Source organism: Ranitomeya variabilis, chromosome 7 (assembly GCF_051348905.1).
Source record: "Ranitomeya variabilis isolate aRanVar5 chromosome 7, aRanVar5.hap1, whole genome shotgun sequence".
Classification (NCBI taxonomy): domain Eukaryota; kingdom Metazoa; phylum Chordata; class Amphibia; order Anura; family Dendrobatidae; genus Ranitomeya; species Ranitomeya variabilis.
Window position 1 is genome coordinate 46,674,169 of NC_135238.1, and position 14,789 is coordinate 46,688,957.

At 44.9% G+C, this 14,789-nt stretch overlaps 1 pseudogene; it reads left to right on the forward strand.

Moving 5' to 3' along the window:
- Positions 1-14,789, forward strand: part of LOC143786226 (uncharacterized) — a 467,324-nt pseudogene that overhangs the window by 132,704 nt on the left and 319,831 nt on the right.

Here is a 14,789-nt window from a genome sequence, read left to right on the forward strand (position 1 = left end):
CGGTTGAGTGCTGTCAGGACTGTAGAAATACAGTTGTGGCCAAAAGTATTGACACCCCTGCAATTCTGTCAGATAATACTCAATTTATTCCTGAAAATGATTGCAATCACAAATTCTTTGGTATTATTATCTTCCTCTAATTTGTCTTAAATGAAAAAACACAAAAGAGAATGAAGCAAAAAGCAAAACATTGATCATTTCACACAAAACTCCAAAAATGGGCCAGACAAAAGTATTGGCACCCTCAGCCTAATACTTGGTTGCACAACCTTTAGCCAAAATAACTGCAACCAACCGCTTCCGGTAACTATCAATGAGTTTCTTACAATGCTCTGCTGGAATTTTAGACCGTTCTTCTTTGGCAAACTGCTCCAGGTCCCTGATATTTGAAGGGCGCCTTCTCCAAACTGCCATTTTTAGATCTCTCCACAGGTGTCCTATGGTATTCAGGTCTGGACTCATTGCTGGCCACCTTAGAAGTCTCCAGTGCTTTCTCTCAAACCATTTTCTAGTGCTTTTTGAAGTGTGTTTTGGGTCATTGTCCTGCTGGAAGACCCATGACCTCTGAGGATACCCAGCTTTCTCACACTGGGCCCTACATTATGCTGCAAAATTTGTTGGTAGTCTTCAGACTTCATAATGCCATGCACACGGTCAAGCAGTCCAGAGGCAGCAAAGCAACCCCAAAACATCAGGGAACCTCTGCCATGTTTGACTGTAGGGACCGTGTTCTTTTCTTTGAATGCCTCTTTTTCTCCTGTAAACTCTCCTGTAAAAAGCTCTACTTTTGTCTCATCTGACCAGAGAACATTCTTCCAAAACGTTTTAGGCTTTTTCAGGTAAGTTTTGGCCAACTCCAGCCTGGCTTTTTTATGTCTCGGGGTAAGAAGTGGGGTCTTCCTGGGTCTCCTACCATACAGTCCTTTTCATTCAGACGCCGACGGATAGTACGGGTTGACACTGTTGTACCCTCGGACTGCAGGGCAGCTTGAACTTGTTTGGATGTTAGTCGAGGTTCTTTATCCAACATCCGCACAATCTTGCGTTGAAATCTCTTGTCAATTTTTCTTTTCTGTCCACGTCTAGGGAGGTTAGCCACAGTGCCATGGGCTTTAAACTTCTTGATGACACTGCGCACGGTAGACACAGGAACATTCAGGTCTTTGGAGATGGACTTGTAGCCTTGAGATTGCTCATGCTTCCTCACAATTTGGTTTCTCAAGTCCTCAGACAGTTCTTTGGTCTTTCTTTTCTCCATGCTCAATGTGGTGCACACAAGGACACAGGACAGAGGTTGAGTCAACTTTAATCCATGTCAACTGGCTGCAAGTGTGATTTAGTTATTGCCAACACCTGTTAGGTGCCACAGGTAATTTACAGGTGCTGTTAATTACACTAATTAGAGAAGCATCACATGATTTTTGGAACAGTGCCAATACTTTTGTCCACCCCCTTTTTATGTTTGGTGTGGAATTATATCCAATTTGGCTTTAGGACAATTCTTGGTGTTTTTTCATTTAAGACAAATTAAATGAAGATAATAACAAAGAATTTGTGTTTGCAATCATTTTCAGGAAGAAACTGAGTATTATCTGACAGAACTGCAGGGGTGTCAGTATTTTTGGCCACAACTGTACCAGGGCTAGGGCCTGGTTTTTTCCTCAATGTGTGGGCCCATGTGCCCACGTGGCAATAGCAGGATACATCCGCTTAGTGGGACACACAAGTTGGTCCTTTTTCCAGAGACCATGTCCATACATGCTCCATCAGCCTTCCACTGCTTCACTTCTTCCTTTGGGGACATTCTCTGCATCGTCATTAAGCGGTCTTGTGGGGTCCGACAGAAAACCTCCATCTGTCATCGATCATCAGGTTCCTGTAGAGTCAGTGTTTCTTGTAACTGTTTACGCTGAGAGCATGTGGTCACCATAGTTGGTATGGTCGGTTCAACGGGTAGGAGAGCAGCAGCTTTTGCTTGCATATCCGCAAAGGCGTTGCCAACAGTCTGTGGACTGTTCCTAGGACCGTGCGCCTTAACTTTGATAATGGCTACCTGGGTAGGTAATTTGAATGAGTACATGAGGGTTTTAACAGCTTCAGCATTCTTCACTGGAGTCCTGGCGGTGGTAATAAACCCACGATTGGCCCATAGAGCTCCGAAATCATGAGCAATACCAAATACATACTGTGAGTCCGTGTATATATTAGCCCGCCTGTCTTTGGCCAGAACACATGCAGTAGACAGAGCCTGAAGTTCTGCTTCTTGTGCTGACTGTGAGGGAGGGAGTGCAGCTCCGTGCGCTACAGTGTCTTCCGTAGTAACAGCGTATCCGGTGTGGAATCTGCCAAACTCTTCAGCATATCTTGAACCATCCGTTTATAACACCAGATCAGGATTTGGAAGTGGATTTTGGAAGCTATCTCTTCAGTCAGGAGTTGGGAACAGTCATGTTGGAGGTAATCCTCATCACTGCCATCCTTCTTGGGGACCGGCAGTAAAGTAGCGGGGTTGATTGTAGTCAGGCAAAAGGAGTGAACACTGCAGCCGCAAGTGTCGTCGTACAGTCAAATGTTTTGGCTGTTGGAGTGTCAGTATTGCCGCAATATCATGTGGGGCAAAAATGTGCGTCTCATGTCCAAGAATTATGTCTGCAGTCTTGTCAAGCAACGAGTGAGTGGCGTGAACTGCCCTCATGCAACTTGGTGATGCACGGGCCACGGGGTCGAGGCGGGCTGAATAATAGCCCACAGGCCGTTGTCTATTGCCATGCGACTGTGTGAGTACCCCTGCTGCGTGTCCTTCATTCTCAGACACATACAAATGGAACGGTCGAGTATAGTCCGGGATGCCCAAGGCAGGGGCGGAAGCAATAAGCCGCTTTAATTCAGAGAAGGCACGATAAAGGCTTTCCATACAAACCGTTGATCTTTCCTTATAGTTCATATACCGTCTTTCAGGGCATTGTAGAAAGGTTGCATTATGCGGGATGCGTCCGGTATCCACTGACGACAATAAGTACATAGTCCAAGAAAATGCTGGAGTTCAGTCTCATCTTTTGGAAAAAGGAAGGGAGCTGACGGCTATTTTTCTTTCTTTTGTGAGGTGTCTGACACCCTGAAGGAGACAGTTACCCAAAAATATCACATGACCAAGGCAGAACTGAAGTTTCGAGGCCGAAACCCGACAGTTCAGATCTGCCAGATACTTGAGGAGGGGAACAGTGGCAGCAATGGCTTCCTGCTCTGTTCGTGCACACAACAAAACCTCATCCACATACTGGAGCAGCGTGACATAGCGATGGTCTAACTGCCAGGGTAAAAAACACTCGCCCATATTTTTTGCAAACTGATTGGGACTGTTTTGGGCCCCTTGTGGCATAACTTTCCACGTCAATTGTCGTCCCTGATAAGTGAATGCAAACAAACTGGCAGTCTGGGTGTAATGGAATGCTGAAGAAGGCATTGGCAAGGTCGATGACTGTGAACCAAGCAGCATTCTGAGGTATCTGGGACACAAGAGTATGTGGATTAGGCACCACCGGTGTTTACAGAACAGTAGCTGCATTAACTGCCCGTAGATCTTGTACCAGCCGGTACACATGGGGTTGGCCGGGTGGGGTCTTTTTCTTAACGGGAAACAAGGGTGTGTTACATGGGGAAACACAGGGTATCAGGGCACCATTATCGAGTAATGTTTGTATTTGCCCCTTGAGGCCCCGCTCCTGGTCATGTTTCAAAGGGTATTGATGGACTTTCGGAAAAGGGGCACCAGGTTTGAGAAACCCTTTTACTGTTTCTACAGACATTATTGGGGGTGATCTGGGCCTATCAGGGCCATCATTACCATGGGAAGGGCATGTAGGATACAGATCTCATTGTGTTCATCTGCATAAGGGTTATGTAACGTAAGAACCATCTGACCATCATCTTGGAATTGTATTCTGGAGCGGAACTGTGATAATAAATCTGCCCCCAGTAAATTTACCAGACATGTGGGAGAGATTATGAACTGGGCCGTGACCTCAGGGAAAGGTCCCACAGGGATGGGTTTTGTAATAGTATGTTTATTGGGTCTGCCATCTCTTCAGTATGGTCGATTATCAGGATTTTGAGGCTATCTGATTCTGAGTATCCCCCAGAGTTCCCAGTATTCAGGTTACGGGTGGAAGGGGGAACCTGAAGGTAGCAACTGTCAGCATGGGTATGACAATCTCTCTGAAAGTGACCAGGCCGGCCACAGCGCCAAGACTTCAAGCGAAAATTGGCACGGCGGGGCTGGGGAGTGAGATTCCCAGACATAGGGTTAAAAGGGAAATTGGAGTAGGGAACTGAATTTGTGTAGGGGAGGAGGGCAGGAGCTGGAGTCTGTTGTGTGGGCCACTGATAAGGAACAGCTGCGTCCTTGTAGCTGGGGTGGGGGCTGAGGTTGGAGCAGGAATCGCTGTGGCTACTGGTTTAACCTTTGATTTCCCTGCTGATGCAGAGCGGGCTAAATTCTTCTGAAAACTTTTTACTATTTTCAATGCATCATCCGGAGTGGAAGGCTCGATACCAGGTCTGACTGACATTATTGCCTCTTTCAATTCAGATTTGAGGCCGGACATTAAAGCTGCCACAAAAAGGTGTGAATGGGCTTTATTATACAGTGAGAATCCCAAATCTTTAAACACTACCATAAGACGCCCATAAAACTTCTCGGCAGTCTCCTCCTTGTCCTGTGTGACATCTGTGAGGGAGGTAGCTTGGTCCGCTAATCTATCTTGTGCCCAAACTTTTAAAGCATTGCAGATATCAACACCACTCATATGTTCCCCGTCTAAATTCACATTATAGAATTATTAGGCAAGTTGTATTTTAGAGGATTATTTTTATTATTGATCAACACCTATGTTCTCAATCAGCCCAAAAGACTCGAATATCAAAGCTTAATATTTTTGGAAGTTGGAGTGGGGCTTTTATAGTTTTAGCTATCTTAGGAGGATATCTGTTTGTGCAGGTAACTATTACTGTGCAGAATTATTAGGCAACTTAATAAAAACCAAATATATCCCCATCTCACTTGTTTATTTTCACCAGAAAAAACAATATCACTGCACAAAATTTAGAAATAAACATTTCTAACATGCAAAAACAAAACCTCTAAAAATGAGTGACCAATATAGCCCCCTTTCTTTATGATGACACTCAGCAGCCTTCCATCCATAGATTCTGTCAGTTGCTTGATCTGTTTACGACCAACATTGCGTGCAGCAGCCACCACAGCCTCCAGACACTGCTCTGAGAGGTGGACTGTTTTACCTCCCTGTAGATCTCACATTTTATGAGGGACCACAGGTTCTCTATGGGGTTCAGATCAGGTGAACAAGGGGGCCATGTCATTGTTTTTTCTTCTTTGAGACCTTTACTGGCCAGCTACGCTGTGGAGTAGTTGGAGGCATGTGATGGAGCATTGTCCTGCATGAAAATCATGTTTTTATTGAACGATACCAACTTCTTCCTGTACCACTGCTTGAAGAAGTTGTCTTCCAGAAACTGGCAGTAGGTCTGGGAGTTGAGCTTCACTCCATCCTCAACCTGAAAAGATCCCACAAGTTCATCTTTGATGATACCAGCCCATACCAGTACCCCACCTCCACCTTGCTGGCGTCTGAGTAAGGAATGGAGCTCTCTGCTCTTTACTGATCCAGCCTCTGGCCCATCAAGAGTCACTCTCATTTCATCAGTCCATAAAACCTTTGAAAAGTCGGTCTTAAGATATTTCTTGGCCCAGTCTTGACATTTCTTTTTTCTTGTTCAAAGGTGGTCGTTTTTCAGCCTTCCTTACCTTGGCCATGTCCCTGACTATTGCACACCTTGTACTTTTTGTTACTCCAGTAACGTTGCAGCTCTGAAATATGGCAAAACTGGTGGCAAATGGCATCTTGGCAGCTTCAAGCTTGATTTTCCTCAATTCATGGGCAGTTGTTTTGCACCTTTTTTGCCCAGCACGCTTCTTGCGACGCTGTTGGCTATTTGCCATGAAACGCTTGATTGTTCAGTGATCACGCTTCAAAAGTTTGGCAATTTCAAGACCGCTGCATACCTCTACAAGACATCTCACAATTTCGGACTTTTCAGAGCCCGTCAAATCTCTCTTCTGACCCATTTTGCCAAATAATTAAGCACACCTTATATAGGGTTTTGATGTCATTAGACAACACCCCTCCTCATTACAGAGATGCACGTCACCTGATTTACTTAATTTGTAGTTGGCTCTCAAGCCTGAACAGCTTGGAGTAGGACAACATGTATAAAAAGTATCATGTGATCAAAATACAACTTGCCTAATAGTTCTGCACCCAGTGTATATATTCCTGAGGTACGTATCCTACCCAATCTTCCATCACCTCACCACACCTGATTCTAAGGGTACTGTCACACAGTGGCACTTTTGTCGCTACGACGGTACGATCCGTGACGTTCCAGCGATATCCATACGATATCGCTGTGTCTGACACGCAGCAGCGATCAGGGACCCTGCTGAGAATCGTACGTCGTAGCAGATCGTTTGGAACTTTCTTTCGCCACTGGATCTCCCGCTGTCATCGCTGGATCGTTGTGTGTGACACCGATCCAACGATGCATTCGCTTGTAACCAGGGTAAACATCGGGCTACTAAGCGCAGGGCCGCGCTTAGTAACCCGATGTTTACCCTGGTTGCCATCGTAAAAGTAAAAAAAAAACAAACCGTACATACTCACATACCGGTGTCCTTCAGGTCCCTTGCAGTCTGCTTCCCGCTCTGACTGACTGCCGGCCGGAATGTAAGAGCAGAGCACAGCGGTGACGTCACCACTGTGCTGTGCTTTCACTTTACGGCGGCACTCAGTCAGAGCGGGAAGCAGACGGCAAGGGACCTGACGGACATTGGTATGTGAGTATGTACGTTTTTTTTTTTTTTACTTTTACGATGGTAACCAGGGTAAACATCGGGTTACTAAGCGTGGCCCTGCGCTTAGTAACCCTATGTTTACCCTGGTTACCCGGGGCCTTCGACATCGTTGGTCGCTGGAGAGCGGTCTGTGTGACACAACGACTTTCCAACGATCACGGCCAGGTCGTATCGCTGGTCGTGATCGTTGGAAAGTTGCAGAGTGTGACAGTACCCTAACAGTGATCAAGATTTCAGGATATTTTGACTAAAAATAGAGTTACGATCACTGGTCAATCCGGAGTGTCCGTCCCTTATGAGGTACGGTTCGAACACTGGGCCCCCAACGGAACTACACCTCTATATGATTCCACCCAAGAATCACCCCACCATCGGGGACAACCTCACATCCTCTTTGCAGCAACAAACACAGGAAAACCACACCAGATGGTCAGTCTGAACAGTGTAACTGCCAACTTACCGTGGTTGTTGTGGGGGATGATCAGTCCCAATTTTCCAGTGCCTGTGTCTGGTCCGAGGGTCCTTTGTCTTATTCTCCTCCGGGGGGCAGAGGCGTCCCTGTTTGGGGACCCCACTTTTGGGCGCCAAGCTGTTGAGGGAGGATCTGGAGTTACCCTTCATGGTTGAGTCAGTGATTTTCAAATTGTCAAGGTCTCATAACAACAATGAACTTTAGCCTAGTAACAGAATTTATCTCAAAACAGCAAAATGGAGTCAAAAAGCACAAAATGAAGCCTGCTTTAATTTTTCTTAGTTTAACCCTTCACAGTGTAACTAATTTGTCACGTGCCCGCTCTCAGCACGTGACTTGGGCTGTGCCTGCAAGGGTTAATCTGTCTCCCCACTCTCAGTCCAGCATTCAACCTCTGTCCTATGCTCTAATGGGAGCATAAATCACACACAGACCCAGGCCACACACCCGCTCATACACGCTGCCACCACTCATCGAGCACACGGGCGATGAGTCTCGGAAATATTAATACTACCACTCATAAGGCTCACACACCTTAGGCTATGGATTCTTTTAGAACATTCAAGGTTCAACTTGTTAAAGTTTTATACTTTAATACAAAAAAGGTTCAGTGCTTACAGTAAGAAAAGGTATAAAAATATGATAATAAAGACATACAACTTATGCTAAACAGTATAAAAATAAACAGGAGAAAACTTACAGAAATCATCTAACTGGTAGTTTGCTTTGTGCTCCCTGAGGAAGGGGGGGGTGAATGGAGTTGGTGGAACACATGAGCGTCTCAGGCTGCCCTCACATGTGAACACGTTTTTTAGGTATACAGGTCTAATTTATAGCTTTGGTCTGGAGGTCAGGTTTCTAGACCAGCCCCTCAGGTTAATATCATAATTGCTTGTATTTTGATTGGTCCACGGCCGCGCCCCCCCAATCAATATATTCTTTTCTCTTGAGATCCTTTGTGTAACAGCGGTCACAGAGATACTATCAGGCCGTAATTAACATCTCTCTTTCAAGAGCTAGGAGATGTCAAATGTTACCTTTCTTCTTGGCTTCCAGCAGGACCCCCTGGTGAGGTTAGAGACAGAAGTCTACTTGTCTCAGGAAAATACACATTAACACCTGGGTGCGACCTGCAACTTTTCAAGACAGTTACATTAACTAATGTTACATTATTGCCATTATATAATGTATCTAGATGTGTGTGTGTGTGTGTGTATGTATATATATATACACAGCAGCACATGTACAAGAATCATGTACATGTGCTGCTGTGATTTTTTTATCTATATGATGCAGTTTGCAGCTTCACTCTCTCTCTCTCTCTCTCTCTCTCTCTCTCTCGAGAGAGAGAGAGAGAGAGAGAGAGATACACACACTAGATGGTGGCCCGATTCAAACGCATTGGGTATTCTAGAATATGTATGTAGTTTATTTATGAAGTTTTCAGAATAATGCAATTTATACACAGGATTCGGCCAGGCGCGACCAATTAGCGAAGCGTGGTACAAATTCCGCCCCAATTCGCGGGCGGCCGGGCGTGACCAATCAGTGAAGCCAGGGCCGGCTCCAGGTTTTTGAGAGCCCCGGGCGAAAGAGTCTGTGGGCCCCCCTCTTTAACACATACCACGATTCATGATGCACAAATACAGCAGAGAAATACACCACAGCCAAGTAGTATATAGCAATGTGGGCACCACATCCCTGTTTAAAAAAAAAAAAAAAAAGAATTAAAATAAAAAATAGTTATATACTCACCTTCCGGCGGCCCCCGGATCCAGGCCAGGCGTTTAGCGATGCTCCTCGCGACCCTCCAGTCCCAAGAATGCATTGTGGTCTCGCGAGATGATGACGTAGCGGTCTCACGAGACGGCTACGTCATCATCTCGCGAGAGCGCAGTGCATGGCCCGGAGCGTCGTGAGGAGCGGCAAAGGCGCCAGAAGGTGAGTATATAATTTTTTTTATTATTTTCAAGATTAGATCTTTTTACTATTGAAGCTGCATAGGCACACAGGGTTAATAGCAGTGTTAATGGACTGCGTTACACAGCGGCATAACACGGTGTAATGCAGCCATTAACCCTGTGTGAGCGCTGACTGGAGGGGAGTATGGAGGGGCGAATTCACGGCCGGACTGTGCCCGTCGCTGACCAATCAGCTGGTCGCTGACCAATATATTTTCAAAATAAAAGTTCAATTTCTTCAATGTAAATGTGGAAGGTTTAATCAACCCACTGTTCTGGGCGACGTTTCGGCTCCATCTGAGCCTTTCTCAAGATTATATATATATATATATATATATATATATATATATATAATATATATTACACATATTTCACCACACCAGTGAATGTGGCTTTTTTTTTTTTTTTCTCAGCTGGATAAAGCAATAATTATTGGGATTGATTGCTACCACGACACCCTGCAGGGGAGGAGATCTATTGCTGGCTTTGTCGCGAGCACGAACAAGCAAATGACTCGGTAATGTATCTGCCACGTCCGGGTTCCTCATAGATTGCTGGCTCTTCACTCCGGCTAATGCAGAGAACTGGAGCAAGGACCCTGAGCGCCCCCTCCAGATACAGCCCCCATTGTACTGCAGCCCCAAGAAAAAACTAATTGCCCCTACGGTCTACAGCCACCATTGTACGCAGCCCCCAGAATAAACTGACTGCCCCTCCGGATACAGCCACCAGAACAAACTGATTGCCCCTCTGGATACAGCCACCATTGTACCACAGCCCCCAGAATAAACTAAATGCCCCTCCGTATACAGCCACAATTGTACCGCAGCCCCCAGAATAACCTGATTGCCCCCACGGTCTACAGCCTCCGCGCCCCTCAGCCCCGCACCCCAGAGTGGGCCGACACTGATGCCATTGTGCCCCTGATGTCTTGTAGGCCCATAGCAGCCTATGAGATGGCGGCCTTATTCTGAATGAGCCCTAAGTAACCTCTGACCTTTCTATTTTAGCTGGTTTTCCCGATGCGTCGTCCAGGATCAGAGACAAGAGATTGTCGATGGCCTAAAAGTTTGTATGCAAGGTAAAAAATATAATAAAAAGTTCCAAATGTGCAGAACAAACATCTGGATGGATTTTCACTGTATAGAAGGGGAGTCTGGTGTAGGAGACCTCGGCGTAGATTTGTGCTACAATTTCTGCCATGTTTTAGTAAATCTGCCTGCTCCCCCAGCTTCTCCGAGAAGTGCCATGGCTGATAAAATAGTGGGGGACAAATCTCCCCTTTGTTTATAGCCGACACCAGGTAACTGTGCTGAGATTTGTGTGTCATAGACTGGTGCAGGTTCTGTTCGCAGCTGTATCCGTACACCATGTAGTGGCCATTCTTGGTACTGCAGCTGTATGAAATGTGATCGGAGCTGCAGTACTGAGAGCGGCCACTACACGGTGTACGGCGCTGCACACATCTGATGCAGGGGTGTCTGATCCCCAGTCCGATGTCTGTGGCCTATAGCAGAATTTCAGTGCGCCTGTGGGCGGCCTTATTTACTGGTATCACGATGTCATGATGACTTTTTTCTGTCTTTTCTTTATGTCCTTTCTCTTTCTCTAGCGGCGCTGCACGCATGGACCAAGACTAACGAAGGAAACCTGCCGCAGCGCATCATCATCTACAGAGACGGAGTAGGCGACGGGCAGCTCAAGACCTTAGTGAACTACGAGATCCCAACGTTCATTGATTGCATCAAGTCTGCTAAACAGAATTACAGGTGCGGCAGAGGTGGCCCCAAACCCTTATGGTTCCTGACACAATTTTAATTTTTGTACTTTTAGTATTAAAAAAACAAACAAAACCCTTTTTTTAATTTCTCCATCAATATATCTGTACGAGGACTTGTTCATTGCGGGATGAGTTGTAGTGTTGAATGACGCCATTCATTTTACCATAAAATGTACTGATGAATCGGAAAATAATTCCTAGTGGGGGGGGAAATGGTGGGAAAAAAAAAATTCTGCCATAGTTTTGTAGGTTTCATTTTTTGTTTGTTTGTTTGTTTTACAAAGTACCGTGTGCAGTGAAATGACCTGACAATAAGATTCTCCGGACGATTACAGCGGCACCAAATTTCCCTACTGTTTTTTTTTGTTTGTTTTTTTTTTAAAAAGGAAGGAGAGCGTTGTTCCATCATCCTTCTATAGTCTAAATAATCAGAAGGAAGAGAAACTTCAAACTCCAGATGTTAAAAGATGTATAGTTAGAAGATATCTAAAGAAAAAACAGAGGAAAAAAAACCCAATCAAAAAGTCCACAGTAGTTAATATAAAATCATGAAAATTTTATTAAGTAATAATACATCACATTTATAACCTGTATAGAGCAAATGCAATAGAAAATAATATTTAAAATGTATAAAGGGCGCACCTAACCATTAGAAATTCTATATTTAGTAGTTGCCACATATAACGTGCAAAAGACGTGGTAAAAAATTGTAAAAAAAAATATAAATGCATAAAAAATGTGATAACCACTAATGGGCACCGCTGACACAGTGATCTCATGCGGAAAATGCTAGTGTGCAAACAGTGTGCAAGCCAAAGTACATATGCAAGAGAGTTGAAATAGTAATTAGGCTGAACTGTACAAAAATACCACTAGGTGTCGCTGTTGATAACAGCAAGTGTTGGCACACGGGAAAAGAGATTGATAGTAATAAGAAAACATAATGCGGTCATGATAGACATGTACTTACTATGCTCTTAAGATCCCGGTTTCCTGGATGGCGCCTGACGAAGGCAGCGTGCCGAAACGCGCGTTGGGGAGGGCGCCATCCAGGAAACCGGGCTCTTAAGAGCATAGTAAGTACTAGGGTTGAGCGAAACGGGTCGGCCATTTTCAGAAGTCGCCGACTTTTGGCAAAGTCGGGTTTCATGAAACCCGACCCGACCCCTGTGTGGGGTCGGCCATGAGGTCGGCGATCTTCTGAATCTGGTATCAGAATTCCGATACCGAGTTCCGATATGTTTGCGATATCGGAAATCAGTATCGGAATCCACATTTACGTGTAAAATAAAGAATTAAAATAAAAAATATTGATATACTCACCTCTCCGACGCAGCCTGGACCTTACCGCTGGTAACCGGCAGCCTTCTTTGCTTAAAATGAGCGCGTGAATGGCCTTAGATGACGTCACGGCTTCTGATTGGTCGCGGCCGCCCATGTGACCGCCACGCGACCAATCACAAGCCGTGACGTAATTCTCAGGTCCTAAATTCCTACCAATCACAAGCCGTGACGTAATTCTCAGGTCCTAAATTCCTAGAATTAGGAATTTAGGACCTGAGAATTACGTCACGGCTTGTGATTGGTAGCGTGGCGGTCACATGGGCGGCCGTGACCAATCAGAAGCCGTGACGTCATCTAAGGCCATTCACGCGCGCATTTTAAGCAAAGAAGGCTGCTGGTTCCCTCGGTAAGGTGCAGGCTGCGTCGGAGAGGTGAGTATATCAATATTTTTTATTTTAATTCTTTATTTTACACATTAATATGGATCCCAGGGCCTGAAGGAGAGTTTCCTCTCCTTCAGACCCTGGGAACCATAGTATCCCATTGCACTGCATTGGGTTTCGTGTTTCGGGCCGACCCCGACTTTTTTATATGATCGGCTGATTTCACTCGTCGGGTTTCGTGAAACCCGACCCGATCCTATAAAAATAAAAGTCGCTCAACCCTAGTAAGTACATGTCTATCATGACCGCATTATGTTTTCTTATCGATCTCTTTTCCCGTGTGCCAACAGTTTCTGTTATCAACAGCGACACCTAGTGGTATTTTTGTACAGTTCAGCCTAATTACTATTTCAACTCTCTTGCATATGCACTTTGGCTTGCACACTGTTTGCACACTGGGGTCTAAGGGGTAACGTTTCTCCTTATGGAGAGTGACATACCAGCTGGCTTGTCAAGGTAAGGAGGCTTATTCGCCGTGCAATGCTCCTCTGGGAATTTATATATGCAAATTGCCTCTGCTGAAAAAAAGAGGACGAGGGCCAACAGCCCGAAACACCGTGTCTGCGAATTGAGATACTGATTTGGCTTTTATCCTAAGTCATATTGCACGACTCGTTAAAGGGTTGATTGTGACTTGTAGGATCGCTACGTCCAATAGGTGGCGCTATAGAGTTAAGTCGTGTTTTTTTCAGCAGAGGCAATTTGCATGTTTGCACACTAGCATTTTCTGCATGAGATCACTGTCAGCGGTGCCCATTAGTGGTTATTAAATTATTTTTTATGCATTTATATTTTTTTTACTATTTTTTACCACGTCTTTTGCACTTTATATGTGGCAACTACTAAATATAGAATTTCTAATGGTTAGGTGCGCCCTTTATACATTTTAAATATTATTTTCTATTGCATTTGCTCTATTCATGTTATAAATGTGATGTATTATTACTTAATAAAATTTTCATGATTTTATATTAACTACTCTGGTTTTTTTCTTTGTTTTTTTCTTTGGCTAATTTTCCCAATTAATAGTGAAGGGCAGTCTTGCTCCCTTAACAGATACTATCACACTACATAGCGGTACTACTAGTATTATTATTATTATCATCACCACTATTACTATCATATTCCATGCTATGTAGCCGTATTTGTTAGTTCTATATGAAAAATTATTTTCTCGATCTAGGGTCGCACCCTCGTTCTGGTATTTTTTAGAAGATAACTGTCTGTTACAGAGGCCTGGAGGAAAGACCGTTCCTTGTGTCCTTACAGGGACCCAGGAAGGGGCTTAAAGTGCCGCTGGTGATGGAATCCGTCTTGTGGTTGTTGTGGAATCTTCATTTTCAGTTTTGAGTGAATGATCTGCTCGTGCCCAGGGGTGGTCTGTGGGGGCTTCATGTGGTGCTCTGATTAGGTATTCATAATGCAGACTGCTGACAGATCACTGATCCCTCAAAAAAAAATCCATTTTGAAATGGCACCTGCGCAGTAGCATCTATTTGTGTCTGTAGAGGAGATCCGATAGCTGCCACTGCACATGCACAGATGGCGCCATCTTGGAGGAGGATTTTTTTTTTTTCTCGGGCTAGCAGGGGCAGCACACAATCTAGAAATGTACAAGCGTCTAGGAAATTGATCCGCAGTACGTCTCGCGTACACTCACGTGCCATGGCGTCTCTGAGCTCCATTTCTCGTTCTCCCTCAACAGATGTTGGTAGTGAACTCTATTCTGAGTATGAATTGGACGTCTCCTTAGATCCCGTTTCGCCAGACTTTCAGAGGACTGTTGATTCTCTGAGGCCGTCAACCAAAATCTGGAGGTTGATGAAGACTCCAGCTCTGTGCCGGATCACGCTGTGTGCTTCAAATAAGCTAAGCGTCCTCATAGACCATTAACCATTCACCCGGAGTTTCGGGATAT